Genomic DNA, 17,733 nt, shown 5'->3' with positions numbered 1-17,733 from the left:
AAAACTGTGTCCCCTGCAGTGGGAGCGTGGAGTCTTAACCACTGGACCACAAGGGAAGTCCCTAACTACTATTTTTTTTTTCTTGGCCATGATCTGTTTCCCTTTCCTTTTTTTCCTTTTTTATTAAATGGATCAAAAATAATTCAAGCCCTGCCTTCAAAATGAAAAATTTTTAGTATTGTTTAGCAAAAACAATAAAACCCAAATTGTTTTAACCATCAAAACAAAAACAAAAACAAAAGAGAGAAACTGAATATCTTTTTAAGGGATGATAGGAAACAAAGTCATTGTATGATCTCAGCTCACCGTGTACATGTTCAGAACACCCTCTGAAACAAACAGCAGGTCCCATTTGCTTCCAATCCAAATTCCTTGGAGACCATGCAGTTGGCTCAGCCTCTGCAGGAGAGCATCTCTCGGGCCAGGGGCAGTGTCCCAGAGCCTATCTGGCTTGAGGTAAGGAAGCATCCTCAATGGGAGAGACGATGGGACAAAAGAATTTATCAAATACTGTATCCGTGGCAAGACTGTGCCGTCTTTAAGTTTTACCTTTTAAAATAAAGCAATACAGCCAGCTTGGTGTGAAGCAGGAATGTACAACCAGATTAACAGAACAGAATAATCTCTAGGAAATTTAAAAATTTAAAAATATCTGATGCATTGGTGCAGGTGGAATAAACCTTTGAAATTAAGTCTAAGGCAATTTTTCCTTTTTCTTCCTCTTCATCCCTACTTTTTCTGTCTAAGAAGTGATACTTTACTCACAAAAAATACCGTTGCCCGTTTTTTCTAAAAATGTATGCTGCCTTTGTTTTCTCAATGTTGAGGGGGCAAGTGCTTATTCATCTGAAATAAATGAGCTGAGGGTTAAAACTGATGACTGAAAATCTGCTCTTTATAATAAAGATGAGATTGTATGGTAAAATATTATCTGACAATTTTACAACCTTTTACAATTTGACTTATGAATATATGAAAAGAGAATTTTATCAATTCACATAAGAAACTTTAAGGACACCATTAAAACTTTAAAATTAATAAGGTTTGCTTAGAACAAATTCTTAGGCTAGAATATCTACAAAATATATTGAATGTAAAATTCTTGAAAGAAGAAGAATCTCAGGGAATTCAGAGTACTTGTTTCGCATTAAATTAAAATGTTACTTTTAGGAGATTTAAGTGAATAGAAAGGTGTTGTTTTCTGCCTTAGCTAAGGAGGCAAGATCCACTTAAGACATATAAGTTGAAACTCACACTGAAATGTGTGATCTCTAGGGTTAAGTACTGCTTTCACTGGCTCACAGTAGCAAGGGAACCTCACAGGAGAGGAGAAAATGTCACTGCAACAAAGCCCTAGGGGACACCTTCCTGAGCCTTGGGAACGGTGTGGGCGCTGTGCCCCAGCCTGTCCTCCGGCCAGTGGATCTGAGAAGGCATCTGACCCACACCAGTGAACAGAGAGCAGGGCCAAGCGTTAGCACAGCCCCGTCTGTTGCTTCACACTGAGCCTGAACAGATTTTAAAGGATCAGCAAGAGTAATTTCACAGTATGAGTAAGAGAGAAAAGCAAGTTGTTGTTGTTGTTTGTTTGTTTTTGTTTTTGTCTTTTTAGTTCTGCAGATCTAGAAAAAGAGAGTAGTCCCTGACAGAAGAAAAGCATACCACTGAAAATGATGGAAAGTTTCAGGATTTTTTATTTTATTTTCTTCAGAGAAACAGTAAGAGGCTTCCTCCAAGATGTGGCTTCTTTGAAATGAGGTGTGAAAAGCCTTATGGGGCAACTGACTGAGTTTAAAAGAGAGGAGAATAAGACAGGGGACACCCTGGAAACTGAAATGACAGTATGGTAGGATCACAGGGCTCTGTTAAGTTGCAGAATATGGAATCCCAGATGGTGGACACGTCTGAGAAGACCGCCCAAAGGGCAGAGAAAATATGAAAACAGGAAACGTTTTGAGAGAAGTTTATAGATGCAGAGGATAGAGAAGCATGATTATCCATCCATTTGGTGGTAATTATCCACCATATGGAAGGGTGAATGCATTCCTGGAAAAAGTCTAGAGCAAAAGGAACAGAAGCAATATTGAAAAATATACTTGAAAACTTTTCTAAACTGGCTGAAAAGTATTCTTTTATAATTATTTTAATTTCCTCTGGTCCTGTTCTTTGTAGCTTTAAGGATGTGAGCAATGCGATTTAATGTAAGCTTTTTGATCATAAGTTAGACAATCTCACAGGTTAAAAATAATTCATTGAATTTTAATTTGCGTTTCTCTTATTATGAAAGAAGTTACTTTCATATGTTTAAAAATAATTTACATTTCATTTTCTAATAACTGTTTCATCCTGTCTTCTACTGTGCTGTTGGTCTCTCTTTTGAAGTGGCTTTTTGGGTGACAAGGAGAAGTGGCATTGGCCGGTTGGCTTTGCGCCTCCAGGAGTTTCCCAAATCACCCCCGTCAGATACGAAAATGACGAAACAGAAATTCTAAGGCTCGTCCTCTGAACCTCGGTGCGGAGAAATAGGGAGCACGGAGGCTCGAATAGAGCCGTAGGATGAAATCCTAAGCGGCCCAAAATCCCCAGTTAGTTTGGTGGGAAAAGGGTTAACTGTGACCCCGACGTGATTTGAACACGCAACCTTCTGATCTGGAGTCAGATGCGCTACCATTGCGCCACGAGGTCACGGAAGCCGCCTCCCTTTTGATCCTTTAAGGCTCTTTCTTCCCGCGCATCCAGGTCACTTCGCCGCGTAAACCTTTCGCTTTTCGAGTGAACTTCAGGTCAAACTGAAAAGGAGCGAGAGGTGGGCGGAGGGCGCGGCTGTGCGAGCCCCGGAACCCCGTCCCCAACCCGGCTACGTCAGGTCCGGGCGGGGAAGCGGCTGCAAAACCCGAACCCGGGCCGGCGAAGGGGGGTGAGGGGGCGTGCAGGACCGAGTTCCCGGCCCCGGCATGGTTAAAGGGGGAAACCAAACCAGGACTCTGCGGGCACACCTGGGAGGTGACTTCGGCACTTAGCAGAAAAATAGATGCTCATGTGTCCACCCCTCGCCGCCCCCCACCCCCGGCTCTCCCGCCCCCTTATAAAACTCAGTTTTGAACATTCGAACATTATAGAAGAGTGTAAGAAAAATTAAAATCAATAATCCCACCACCCGCTGTAAAGCATTTTGATGTATTTCTTTCCAGATTTCCTTCCTCCCAGGTATACACAAGTGTCCATACGCGTTTGTTAAAGCTTCTTTGCTGTAAAGTACAGCAGCTGCAGAAAAAGGCACAAAACTAAGATATTTAATAGAAGGATCACAAACCCTTGCCACCACCAGACCTGCCACCCCCGCAGAGCCTAACATCTGCCTTCCGCCTCCACCTGCAGCCAACCCCGACGTCTACGCAAAGAACTTCTTTGCTTTTGTTTATAGTTTTATCACCCAAATATGCATCAGTAAACACTGTAGTGGCGTTCCGACGTATATGTCACTTTTAGTCCATCCCTTTCCCCTCACATCCTCCCCCGGCCCCAACGAAACGACGTTCTCAGCACCGGTTTCAGGTAGTTCGCGTTGTCAGTGAGTCTTGTTACTGAGGATGCTAACTTAAATCATTTAGTTAACACGTTTTCTGCCGTGGTCCTCCACTGTATGCTACTATTTCCCCCTTGGTAATTAATAAATATTTGGGGATAAACGCTTTCAGGCTATGCAAATATCCTGTTTCTCTTCAACTTTGCACCCACTAATTTTAGCATCCATCTTGACTGCAACAACTATGACTGCAGTGTTCGCCTCAGGGTCATTTTCTTTTTCGCCTTTTCCATCTACATTTATCAACAGAATCCTTCTATGAGAAAGAACTGGTTCTTCTCTTCCATTTACTTATGTATTATATATTCAATTATTTCTTTGCATCAATACAGATTCATGTATATTTTTTTAATTTTATAGGTTTAACCCATAGAACATCATTTAAAAAATATTGTTTCTGAAAATTTCCCAGCTTTGGCTGTTACAAACTCATTCAGGTTGGCTCATGTGTCCTTTTGATATCTGCCATCCTGTTTTTAGCACTTCCTTAGTTTCTGGCACAAGATGTTCCAGGCTTATCTTGTAGTTTCCCTGCAGCAGCTCTGGAATCAACTATTTCTCCAAGGAGCTCTGTTTCCTGTTTTTGGAGAATGGTGTTTAGAAATTAAGATCTAGTTGTTAGATGTGATCATTACAATGGGCTGTCATTCCCCTTTTCATTATTTGTAGCTTCTCTGACACTGAGAAACGTAGCTCTCATTAGCTATAATATATGCACTTATATATGTATACATACATGTACGTGCATATATGTGCGTTTCAGAATTACTAACCCGTACACCTGTAAGAAAAGATTTACTAAGAGGATTACCTTATATGTGTACAGGGTTTTTTGGGGTTTTTTGGTTTTTCTGTAGCTTTACAGGCAAAATACTGTTTTGCAAAGTTATTTAGGTTAGTTCTTCTCTTCCCCAAGCCTTCACTTTTGGTTATATTATTTATTTGTAGTACTGTTAGGTTGTTACTTTTATTCATTTATTTTTTATTTTTGGCTATATTGGGTCTTCCGTTGCACGGGCTTTCTCTAGTTGTGGTGAGTGGGGGCTACTCTTTGCTGTGGTGCGCGGGCTTCCGTTGTGGCTTCTCTCGTTGCAGAGCGCGGGCTCTAGGCTTGAGGGCTCAGTAGTTGTGTCTCGCGGGCTCTAAAGCTCAGGCTCAGTAGTTGTGGCGCACTGGCTTAGTTGCTTCACAGCATGTGGGATCTTCCTGGGCCAGGGCTTGAACCCATGTCCCCTGCATTGGCAGGCGGATTCTTAACGACTGCGCTGCTAGGGAAGCCCCTGTTACTTTTATATTCCATTTCAGGTTCATGATTAGTTTTCATTATTTTCTTTAAACTTATGCATTTGTAAAATATTACCATAGTTCTAAGTACCAGCGCTGTATAAAAGGGTATACTAAAAACTGTGTCACTCCCTTGTCATCTCTATTACGCAGACTCATTGCCCCCTTCTTTCCACCGCTTCCCAACTACCCCTGTTGGTAACTAATCTTTTCAGTTTCTGGTTGATCCTTCCTGCATTCTTTTGCACAGATGAGCAGGTATATGTTTATTTTATTACATCCTCTTCTTTCTTAGATAAAGGATAGCACACTATAATTACTATTTTGCACTTTGCCGTTTTACCTCAGCAGTTTATCCTGGAAATCACTCCATGTCAGCTCATTGAGATCTTTATTTTTATTTATTTATTTATTTATTTTTTACAGCTACACAGTACTTCCTGGTGTGGATGTAAACATAGCTTATTCAACTGCTTTCCTGTAGTTTTTGCCTAATATTTCCAAGGCTCATCCATGTTGCAGCATGTATCAATACTTCATTCTTTTTATTGCCCAATAATATTCCATCGTATGGATATATCAGATTTTATCAGTTTGGTAGGATGAAAATCTACCAAAAAACCAAGTGGAGGTTTTTTCACATCAAGTAGGAATCAGATTCTCCTTCACAGGTTTTGCTGTTTTTCTTGATTGTTGAAGGCTGTAGTAGTCCATCTGTTTAGTGACTTTCCCAAATTATTTTTGCAAAGGCTGTATTCCTTGTTGTTTGTGGTTACTGAAGTGTCTCTCTTCCTTGGTTTGTTTCTAGCTAGTTTTTTGACAGAGATGTCCTTGAATTCCAGGTACTTTATTAAAAACAACAACAATAACGTAACACCCCCTCCCCTTTTTTTTTCAGATTGGCTGTGTGCTGGCCCTCCTTTAACATTTAGCCATGCTTGCACTAAGCCTAGGGACAGCCTGAGGTGAAATCTCAGTGTCTTCTCAGATCTGTTCTGAGTGTGCGTCTTTCTCTCAGCATGCATGAGGCTTTCTAAACCCCCCCATATAGATAGTACTTTGGAATGCCCTAATTTCCCAAAAAAACTCCCCAGCTTTTGCTCCTGGGACTTCGGTGGTCCAGGGGTGGTGTGGGGCAATGGCAAGTAAAAATACCACAAAGTTTTCCTACTGCTTTGAATTCATCCCTTTCTTGACTCAATGTTCGCTTGGTTGCTGCAAACCTTTCACTGTTCTCCAGAGTCTCTGACAAATTTGGTTCTGGCAGTTCTGCTTGTGTTTTTGGTGTTTCTGTGAGGGGATGAGAACTTGGAGCTTCCCACTCTGCTATTTTGCTGATGTCACCCATCTTTAAATAATTTTTTCTCTGCCTATAGAATGCTGGCTTGACAATTTTTTTATTCTTTTACGTTTTAAAGATACTATTTCTTTGTTATTTCTTCTACCTTCCTTAGTTTTTAGTTGATAATATGATGTGTCTTTTTTTTATTTTCAGCAAATCACTATGTGCCAAGTATACTGACCTTTCTATTAATGTTTTGGGGGATGGCTGAAGTTGTTGACTTTGTGAGTTGACATCTTTCAATAAATTTGGAAAGTTCTCAATGTTACTTTTGCAAATATTGCATCTGCCCATCCTCTCTCTCCTTTCTTGGACAGCAATTACATGTAAGTAAGCTCCTTTCTTATACTTTTTTGCTCCTTCTATTCTTATTTCTCTCTGTTATTCACTTTAGCTATTTTCTTGTTTTCAAGTTTAGTATGTTGTTTTCTGCTGTGCAAAGTCTGCTGCTAAAGTCATCCAATGAATTTCAAATATTTTGCAGTTCTGAAATTTCCACTTGATTTTTGGCAGATTTTAATGCTGTTTTGAAATACTCTATCCCACGTTTTTAACAAATCTGTTGTCACCCTCTTTCCTTCTACCTTTTTAAACATATGAATTATAGCAATTTTGACTGCTAACTCCAAGTCTGGATCATTTCTGGATTTGTTTCTATTGACTGTTCTCTTTTTATTATGGCTCACCTATTTCCCCCTTTTGTGCATGTTTTTAATTTTACTTATTTTTTTTGGCTTTGTTGGGTCTTTGTTGCTGTGTGCAGGCTTTCTCTAGTTGCAGTGAGCAGGGGCTACTCTTCATTGTGGTGCACAGGCTTCTCATTGTGGTGGCTTCTCTTGTTGTGGAGCATGGGCTCTAGGCACGTGGGCTTCAGTAGTTGAGGCGCACAGGCTCAGTAGTTGTGGCTTGCAGGCTCTAGAGCAAAGGCTCAGTAGTTGTGGCACATGGGCTTAGCTGCTCCGCGGCATGGGGGTTTTTCCCAGACCAGGGATCAAACCTGTGTCCCCTGCATTGGCAGGCAGACTCTTAACCACTGTGCTACCAGGGAAATCCCAGCCTTTTGTGGGTTTTTTTTGTTGTGGCCTCTCCCGTTGCGAAGCACAGGCTCCGGACGCGCAGGCCCAGCGGCCATGGCTCACGGGCCCAGCCACTCCGCGGCATGTGGGATCTTCCCGGCCCAGGGCACGAACCCACGTCCCCTGCATCGGCAGGCGGCCTCTCAACCACTGCGCCACCAGGGAAGCCCTGTGCATGTTGATTTAACTTTTTATTTTGCTTTTTTCTGGGCAATGTGGATGATAAATATAAATTTTAGCAGCTCTGGCCTGATTACAGTAACTTCCTTCTCTTCTGCCTTGTAAAGCCATGAGCATTGGTCCCACAGAAAAGCCACTGTGAGGGAGACAACAGCTTTTCCCTCGGGCAACAAGAGTCCAGACTCTGCCCAGGAGTTTCCCACCAAAGGCAGAGAGCAGTGATGCTGCCACACCAATCCCCTTCTCACAGTTTTGGGTTTACCTGGGTTTCCTGGTATATCTACTGCCTGGGGATGTGGAACCTCAGGGTTTTCTATGCTGATAATATCACCTTAAGTGACAGTGTGGTGCTGTGCTCACAACAAGGATTTGGAGAAATTTCTGGTGCAGATGGGACAGCAGGAGTTGAAAGTTTTCTCTCAAAGATTTGGATCCTGCTCTCCTCAGTTATTTTGCTATTCTCAAAAAGCTCATTTCCTCCTTCTAGTGATTTTACATGGAAAGAATGAGGTTCCTTTTGCAGTTTGTATGAGATGCAAAAATTCTCAAACTTAACGAAAGCAATGTCAAAATAGCAATTATTAAAAAGGATGTGATTGCCTAATGTTGGCAAAGATGTCAGGGCAGGAAGCACCCTCATATACATCTGGTGAGAGTCCAGAGCTTTTGGAAGGCATTTGGCACTTGTATTAAAAGGCCTTTTCAATATGTGTACTTTGCCCCAGAAATTCCATTTTTATGACCCCATGGAAAACAATTAAAGATGTTTGCAATGATTTTCCTGTAGGGTTATCAAAATTCTATTTATAATAGTGAAGAATTAGAAGCAGTTTTAGCTGCTCTGTTCCATAAGCAGAGTCTAGATTTTTGAAATAACGAGAGGCAGGAGGGAGACTATCCCAGGTTGGGTTCCCCAGGAAGGTGACTCTGTGTGGACGTTTGCATGGAGGCTTTTGGGATCACAAGAGAAGGAAGCAGGACTGGGTAGAGAGAGAAGAGGGCTGCTATGCAGTCTCAGTAAAGGCATCAGCTGACCCCACGAAGAACTCCAAATTCACAACTGTCCCAAAGTTAAGTGGAAGGGCCAGGTCTTTGCTCCTATGTCAACCAGTCATTGGATGTGGGCTGTCCCAGGAACCGGTCTGCTTTGGGGCAAGGCGACTCTCTCAAGCTGAGGAGTGCCTGCCAGCAGCACTTCTAGCGGCCGGAGAATAAACACTTCAGTTCTGAAAGGGGGGATGGGGTGGACCACAATTTCATCACCTGGATTCACTTCTTCATATGAGTTTTGGGAGAAGCAACACCAGGATTCCGGTGGGCCTGTTTTCCTGGAAGAAACTTACAAGGAGGATGAACTACAGCCTCCTCGCCCCCTGCTGCTGGTCTTAGGACTGCAAATTATATTCACCGTTGCCCTCCTTCACCTCAGCTAACACCTGCACTGGTCTTGGTGGCTTTCCCGATGGCCAGACCCAGACACTCATCGCTGAGGCCCTGGTCACTGTGTGCTTCTCAGGCTAAGACTGCTGTGCTCATTATTTACTACCAAAATGGGTGAGACAGTGCCAAAAGGTATTCTAATATTATGGGGAATTAGCTGGGTGCCAAACATACGTCTCCCTTCTCCCACTGTAACAAGAGCCCCACCTCCTAGTGATCAGGATCAAATATCCCTGTCACAGTGGTGACTCCTCTTGTTGCTGGCTGGTCCCCTGGCAGCAGCTGTAGTTTATATCTCAAAAGGCCTACTGATGTGTTTCCTGAATGAGTTGTTCTGCCTTGGGAATCAAGCCTCTAAACCTGCAGTGCCCAGGCTTGCAGGAAAGAGCAGCACATATTGTGTCACTGGGAGTGAGGTAAGCACGCCTCTCCTGCTTCTACTCCTTGGTTCCCAGTCTATACGTTCCAACTACCAGGAGCACAACCATATAAAGGTAGTTGATTTGAGGCATAAACTGCACCCTGAGGATGGTGCCCCATCCCTGTAAATTACTGCCTCCACGCTGGCACTTACAGTGTGCCTTTAACAGGCCATTCCATCTCCAACATCTATCAGCCTGGCAGCTTCTGGGGATGTGGTATGTGATATGACCAGTGGATCCCGTGAGAATATGCACACTCCTCTATCTCCTCTGCTATACAGTAGGTTCCTTGGTTTGATGTGGTATCATGTGGATGAATCAAACATTCTATAAATCCCCAGATAGTGAGTGGTTTTGTCTGAGGTCTGGCAAGCAGGAAAGGCAAGCAAATACCTAGAGTGTGGATTGATTCAGCTGTATGAATTGCCATTGCTTCCAGAATAGAAGGGGTCCAGTGGAGCCAACTCACCCCCAAGCATCTGACTGGTCTCCTAGTGGGATGGTAACCATACTGGGGACTTAGCACGGAAGAGCGTGTTGCTGGAAGGCGGACAGCAGTTGCAGCAGGTAAATAAGCCTTGGGAAGGGGCAGCCTGTGACGCTGGGCAAATGCCACTACGGCTGCTCCATTCGTGCTTGTGTTGTCAGCATTGAGTGACTAAACAGGAGCCGACAGACACGTCAACTGAGATCTTTGACAGAAATGAAGTGTAAGAGGTGAGCTTACATCTACCTGGCGTTTCCTCTGTTTATGGGTTCCAGGCAGAAACTGTCAGAGTTTAGGGGTGCCGCTGGGAGATAAGGGGTGATATCCTAGAGGAGACAGCTCTACAACTTGCATAAAATTTCCCCTCAAACCTTTAGCCGAGTTCTAAGCTGTGAATGGTGAAAATAAGAGAAACTCTGTAAAAAGCAGCACTTGAGAGGTTAAATGGATGAGCAGGTTTCAGCAGCTGTCTAGTACTGGAAAGACAGAGATTACAGTTCAAGATCAAGCCCTAGCAAGTTAGAGGGGCTTGGTAAACGCCTTGGAGTTTCCACTGAGATTCCAGAAGAACCATGTTGGACAAAACTGAAACAGACTAAAGGACAAAACTGAAACAGACCAGCTTTAACTCAACCTAATGTCAATCACAAATGGGGTCAGGGTGCTCCACTAGTACTCTGTCTGCTAAAATAAAACTTTGTTTTATTTAACTTTTTATTTTATATTAGAGTATAGATGATTAACAGTGTTGTGACAGTTGCAGATGTACAAAAAAGTGATTCAGTTATACATATACATGTATCTATTCTTTTTCAAATTATTTTCCCATTTAGGTTGTTACATGATACTGAGCAGAGTTCCCTGTGCTATACAGTAGGTCCTTGTTGGTTATCCATTTTAAATATAGCTGTGTGTACATGTCAATCCCAAACTCCCTAACTATCCCTTCCCCCGCCCTTCCCCCCGTTAACCATAAGTTCATTCTTTAAGTCTGTGAGTCTGTTTCTGTTTTGTAAATAAGTTCATTTTTAAAAAACTTTTTATTTTATATTGGAGTATAGTTGATTAACAGTGTTGTGATAGTGCTAAATAAATCTTAATCCTCTTTAGAGGAAGACAAACCAAGGATCTCCAGAAATTTTTTCACCTATAATGTCTGGCATCAAATGAGATATTAGAAAGCATGCTAAAAAAAATCAGCTGAGGGGCTTCCCTGGTGGCGCAGTGGTTGAGAGTCCGCCTGCCGATGCAGGGGACACGGGTTCGTGCCCCGGTCTGGGAAGATCCCACATGCCGCGGAGCGGTTGGGCCCGTGAGCCATGGCCGTTGGGCCTGCGCGTCCGGAGCCTGTGCTCCGCAACGGGAGAGGCCACAACAGTGAGAGGCCCGCATACAGAAAAAAAAAAAAAAAAAAAAAAAAAAAAATCAGCTGACCAGACAGCAAGAAAAACAACAGACATAGGAACAGACCAAAAAGTGATTCAGCTACTCTGGTTAACTGTTCAGGACTTTAAAATAAACATTATTAATATATTCAAGAGTAAAGAATGGAGAATTTCAGCAGATACCTAGAATCCATATAAAGACAGGACAAAAAATCCAGAAATAAAAAATCTGACTAAAATTAAGAATTCAAAATGCGTTTAATAGCAGATTGAAAACAGAATAGGCATTAGTTAATGGGAGGGCAATTCAGTGGAAAGTGTCTAGTCTGATGCACAGAGAGAAAAAAGGGATGGGAAATACAGAAAACCAAAAGAGAGACCTGGACCATGGTAAAAGGTCTAACCTACAGATAATTAGAATCCTAGAATAAAGGAGAGAGGAAATGGGGCAGAGGTAATATTTAAAGAAATAGTGGCTGAGAGTTTCCCCACACTGATGAAAAGATATCACAGCACAGTCTCAAGAAGCTCCACATGCTCAAAATATGATTTAAAAACAAACAAAAAACCTCTCCACCTAGGCACATCATATTAAAACTTACAAAAACCAAGGGCAAAGATAAAATCTTAAAAGTAGCTGGAGAAAAAATAAAACAAGAACAGAACACAGTTGATTTTTTTAATAGAAACTTTGGAAGCCAGAAGCTGAGGTTTTATTTTAGGTGAGGAAAGAAAAAACAGCAACAACAATGAAAAACAAATGCCAGACTAGAACACTTATCCCAGTGAAAATATCCTTCCTAAATGAACGCAAAGTAAAGATATTTCAGACAAAAGCTGAGATAAGCTACTGGAATGGTATGATAAATGCCCAAAGGAATTAGCCAGGCAAAGGGAACATGATCCAGTTGGAACAAGGAATGTCAGGAAAGAATGAAGAACACGGGAATAGGTAAATATGTAAGTACGAATAAACACTGCTGAAAACAGTAATAGTAATAAAATCCTTTGGAGTTTAAAACATGTAGAAATAAAATATATGACAACAATTGAACAAAAAGCAAAGAGTAAATGGAATTAAAACATTAGTTTTTTTCATTGCTTTGAAATATTAATTTCAAGATTGCTCCAAGAAAAAAGAACCAAAAAAAAAAAAAAAAAGTGCTCCAATGGAGAGCCAAACAAATTTTAAGGGCAATGATTTTCGGACATTTCAGTATCAGGACAACATTACAATTTTAAAAATTATTGAGGAAACCAAAGACTTTTTATTTATGTAGGTTACAACTATTGATGTTTACTGTATTTGAAATTAAAATTGGAAAAATTTTTAATGTTTATTAGTTTATTAAAAATAATACTATTAAACTACTATATGATATTGAAAAACATTTTTAATAAAAACAAATCTTCAAAACAAAAAAATTAGTGCAAAGAGTGGTACTGTTTTAAATTTCTGCAAATCTCTTTAACGTCTCACTGGATTAGTTTGTTAGGGCTGCCATAAAAAAATGCCACAGACTAGGTGGCTTAAACAACAGGAATTTATTTACTCACAGTTCTGGAGGGCAGAAGTCCAAGATCAAGGTGTCTCCAAGGTTGATTTCTTCTGAGGTCCCTCTCCTTGGCTTGCTGGTAGTCACCCTCTTGCTGCCTCTTCACATGGTTGCCCCTTTGTGTGTACGCACCACTGGTGACTCTGTACATCCAAATTTCTCTTCTCATAAGGACACCAGTCAGAGTTATTAGGAGTCACCCTAACAGCCACATTTTAACTTATCACCTCTTTAAAGGCCCTATCTCCTAAAACAGTCACAGTCTCAGGCACTGGAAGTTAGGGTCTCAACATATGAATTTGAGGGGGGACGTAATTCAGTTGATAATAATGGCTCAATAGAAGATGGCTGAATTCTGAGATCTTCTTTTGCATTAAATATTTTGCAATATCACATGCCATGAAGCTTCTGAAAAACAGCAATCTATACTCATAAGAAAAATGAGAATGAAAAAGGTAATGTCTTAGAATTATTATGAAAATAGTTCTGCTGTAACACCAAATAACACCAAAATAATAAACACCAAAGTAACACCAAAATAATAAATGAATGTATAATTAAACTGAATAGAGTAGAAAAATGAGAAAATGAAACATATTTGATTATTCCGAAGAAAAGCAAGAAAGGAGAAATAAAAGAAGAAACAGGCAAAACAAATAGAGACTTACACTCAAATATATTAGTAATTACATTAAATGAAAATGGATTACACTCACCAATTAAAATACAAAGATTATCAGACTAGATAAAAATAAGACCCAAAATATATGCTACTTACAGGAGATACACTTTAAATGTAAGGACACAGATTAAGTTAAAAGTAAAAGAATAGGAAAAAGACATATAGCATGTGTATTTGTTTTCTACTGCTATATAACACATTAATGGAAACAGCGGCTTAAAACAACAACTATTTATTAGCCCACAGCTCTGTGGTTCAGAAGTCCAAGCATGGCATGGCTGGGTTCTCTGCTCAGGTCTCAAAGGCTGAAATCAAGGAGTCAACAGGTCAATTCTTGTCTGAAGGCTGAGGAAACAGCAACTCCAAGTGAAGTCAACTTGTTAGCAAAATTCAGTTCCTTGAAGTTGCAGGACTGAGGCTCCTGTTTCCCTGCTGGCTGTCAGTCACAAACTGCTCTCAGTCCCTAAAGGGTGTCTACACGCCTTGTCACACAGCCCCTCTATCTTCAAAACCAGCAATGAAGAATGTCGCTCACACTGAGTCTCCCTTATACACCAAATCTCTCTCACCAGGACGAGTCCCACACTTTTTAAGGTCTCAACTGATTGGGTCTGGCCCACTGAGGGTAACTGCACTATTTTCAGTCAACTGACTTGGGACCTTAATTATATTTGTGAAATCCCTTCACAAAAGCACCTAGATTAGTGTTTGACTGAATAACTGGGAACTGCTTGTATACCAGGGGCTGGGAATCTAGGAACCAATTAAGAATTCTGCCTACCACACCATGCAGACACTAACAAAAAGAAAATTGTTTTGGCTGTATTAATATCAGAAAAAGTAGAATTTATGGCAAAAAACATTACTAGAGTTAGAGGATGCTTGATATCGATAAAAAGGTCAACTCAACAAGAAGATATAACAATCCTAAATTTAAATGCACTGAATAATATATATTCAAGATGTAGAAAGCAAACATTAATAGAAATAAAAGAAAAAAAAGATAAATCCACAATCATAGTTGGAGATTTGAAGACACCATTCTTAGTAGCTTATAGTTCAAGCAGAAAAATAAATCAGTAAAAATATAGAAGATTTGAAGAATGCTATTAACCAACTTGGTCTAATTAATATTTATAGAACATTACATCTAACTGCAGAAATTTCAAGTGATAATTCTTATTTCCATGCTACTTTCATGTGAACACGGAGCATTTACCAAAATAGACCATTGGCTGAGCCACAAAGTAAGTATCAACAAATTTCAAATGACTGAAATAATACAGTGTGTTCTTTGACCACAGTGGAAATAAGCTAGAATTCCATAATATATAAATAGAAAATCCACAAATTCATTAAAAGTAAACAACATGCTTATAAATAACCCCAGGGTCAAGGTAGAAATAACAAAGAGGTTTAGAAAATATTTTTAACTGAATGATAATAAAAATACAACGTATCAAAATCTGTGGTCAGAAAGATTAACTCAAAATGGATGATAGGCCTATATATAAAATCTAAAACCATACAACTTCTAGAAAAAAACATAGAAGAAACTCCAGAACCTTAGGGAAAGTGAAGATTTCTTGGAGAGGACCCAAAAAGCATGACCCATAAAAAGGAAATGTTATCCTTCTGATATCCTTCAAAATAAAAACACCTGCTCTTCAAAAGACACCACTAAGAAAAGTTAAAAGGGAAGCCATATTCTGGGAGAAAATACTTACAAAACATGTCTGACAAAGGACTTGTATCTAGACTATATAATCATTATCATCATCATCTAATTTAAATGGGCAAAAAACTTAAACAGACACTTCACAAAGGGGAGATATAAATAGCCATTAAACACATAAAAAATGTTCACCATTAATCGAGAAATGCAAACTAAAACCACCATGAAGTACTAGTACACACATTAGAAAAGCTAAAATTAAAGACTGACTTATATACCTGAAACTAATACAATATTGTAAATCAACTATACTTTAATTAAAAAAAATTAAAGACTGACAATACCATGAGTTGGCAAGGCTAGGGGTAACTAGAGCACTCATACATTGTTGGTGGGTTGCAAGATGGTACACTTTGGAAAACAACTTGGCAGTTTCTTATAAAATATTACATACATTTGCCATATAACCCAGCAACTCCGAACCTAGGTATTTATATAATAGAAGTGAAAATATGTCTACACAGAGCTTATACGTGAATGTTCACAGCTGGTTTATTCATAATAGCTCTAAAGTGGAAACAATCCAAATGTCCATCAATGGCTGAATGAACTGTAGTATATTAACGCTATGGGAATGAAGTACCAACCACATAACATGAATGAACCTCCAAATTCATGAGTGAAGAAGGTAGATAGAAAACAGGATATACTATATGATCCCATTTATATGAAACTCTAGAAAAGACAATTCTAATATATAGCGATAGAAAGCAGATTAACGGTTTCTTGGAATCAGAGGTGGGGACAATTTTGGGGTGATGAAAAATGTTCTATACCTTGATTTTGGTGATGGTTATACAGGTGTGTAAATTTGTCAAAACTCATCAAAATATAAAGTTAAATCTGGTACAACTTATTATGTGTAAATTATGTCCCAATAAAGTTGATTAAAAAAACCTCTACTTGATGAAGCTAAATAGGAACTTATAGAAAAATTTAGACTTAAATATTTGCAAAAAAGAAAGGTTGAATATCAATTATCTAAGATTTCATTTCAAGAAGCTAGAAAAAGAACAATGAATCAAATTCAAATAAAGTAGATAGAAGAAAGTAAAAGAGCATGAGTCAATGAAAAAGAAATTAGCTGTATATTAGTTAAGAGGTGGCTTTTGAAAAGATTAATAAAGTGTTAAATCCCTACAGAGCCTAACACAGAAAACAAAAAGAGAGTACACAAATTACCAATACCAAGACTGAAAAGGGAACATCACTTTAGATCCTACAGAGATTAAAAATATAACAAGCAGGCATGATCAATTACTTAAAGCCAATAATTAGATATTTTCATGAAATGATATAGACAAATTAGAAATAAAACTTAGCAAAATTGACACGATAGAATATCTCAATAGTCTTATGCCTATCAAAGTAACTGAATCTATAATTTAAAACTTTCCTACAAAGAAAATTCCAGGCTCATTGGGCTTTACTGTTGATTTTTACAGAAAAGATTTATGGAAAAAAATAATACCAACTGCAATAACAACAAACTCTTCCAGAGGGGTGAAAAAGTAATTACCAATTCATTTTACAAGCCCAGCATTATCCCAAACACTAAATCCTGACAAGGCTGCTACAAAAAAGGAAACATACAAGACAATCTGGACATAGACATAAAATCCGATATAAAATTTTGAAAATCTAATTGAACAATATTTTTAAAAGGTAATATATAATGACCAAATAGAATCTATTCCAGGTATGCAAGTTTGCCTTAACATTCAGAACTCAATCCATACAGATGAATTTTGAGAACATTTTGCTAAGTGAAATAAGTTAGTCATAAAAGAATAAATATTTACATAAGGTACCTAAAGTGGTCAAATTCACAGCAACAGACTGAAGACAGAAAGTAGAATGACAGTCTCCAGGGGCTAAGAGAAGCAGGTAATGTGGAGTTATTGTTTAATGAATATTGAGTTTCAGCTTAGAAAAATGAAGAGCTTTGGATGGTGGTGATGGCTACAACAACATGAATGTACTTAATATCACTGAATTGTACACTTAAAAATGGTTCCGATGGTAAATTTTATGTGTATTTTACCACAATTTTTAAAATACAAAAATCAATCCGTATAATTCAACCACATTAACAGGATGAGAAAAAGCATACGGTTATCTCAATAGCTACAAACTACGTATCTGATGAAATTCAGTACCTGTCCATGATAAGAAAACTCAGCAAACTAGAATTTGAGGAGAATTTCCTTAATATGATAGAGATTATCTACAAATTTGTACCTCATATCATTTCTAATGGAATGTTTAGGATTTTCCTTTAAATTATGGGAAAAAGGTAAGGATGTCTACAATCATTACTTTTGAAGGTCCTAGCCAGTGCAATAAGGCAAGAAAAAAATGGCATAAATATTGGAAAGGGTGAGGTAAGAAAGATTTTACTTTATCACAGGTGACATGTTGTGTACATAGAAAGTCCAAAAGAAAGAACAAACTATTATAATTAACAAGTGAATTTTAGGAAAGTCACTGGATATAAGGTCAGTTTAAAAAATCTATTATATATAATATTATTACTTATTACATATTATATATTTAAT

This window comes from Mesoplodon bidens (assembly GCF_964165515.1).
Source record: "Mesoplodon bidens genome assembly, chromosome: 19".
Lineage (NCBI taxonomy): Eukaryota > Metazoa > Chordata > Mammalia > Artiodactyla > Ziphiidae > Mesoplodon > Mesoplodon bidens.
This window is presented reverse-complemented; position numbering follows the sequence as displayed.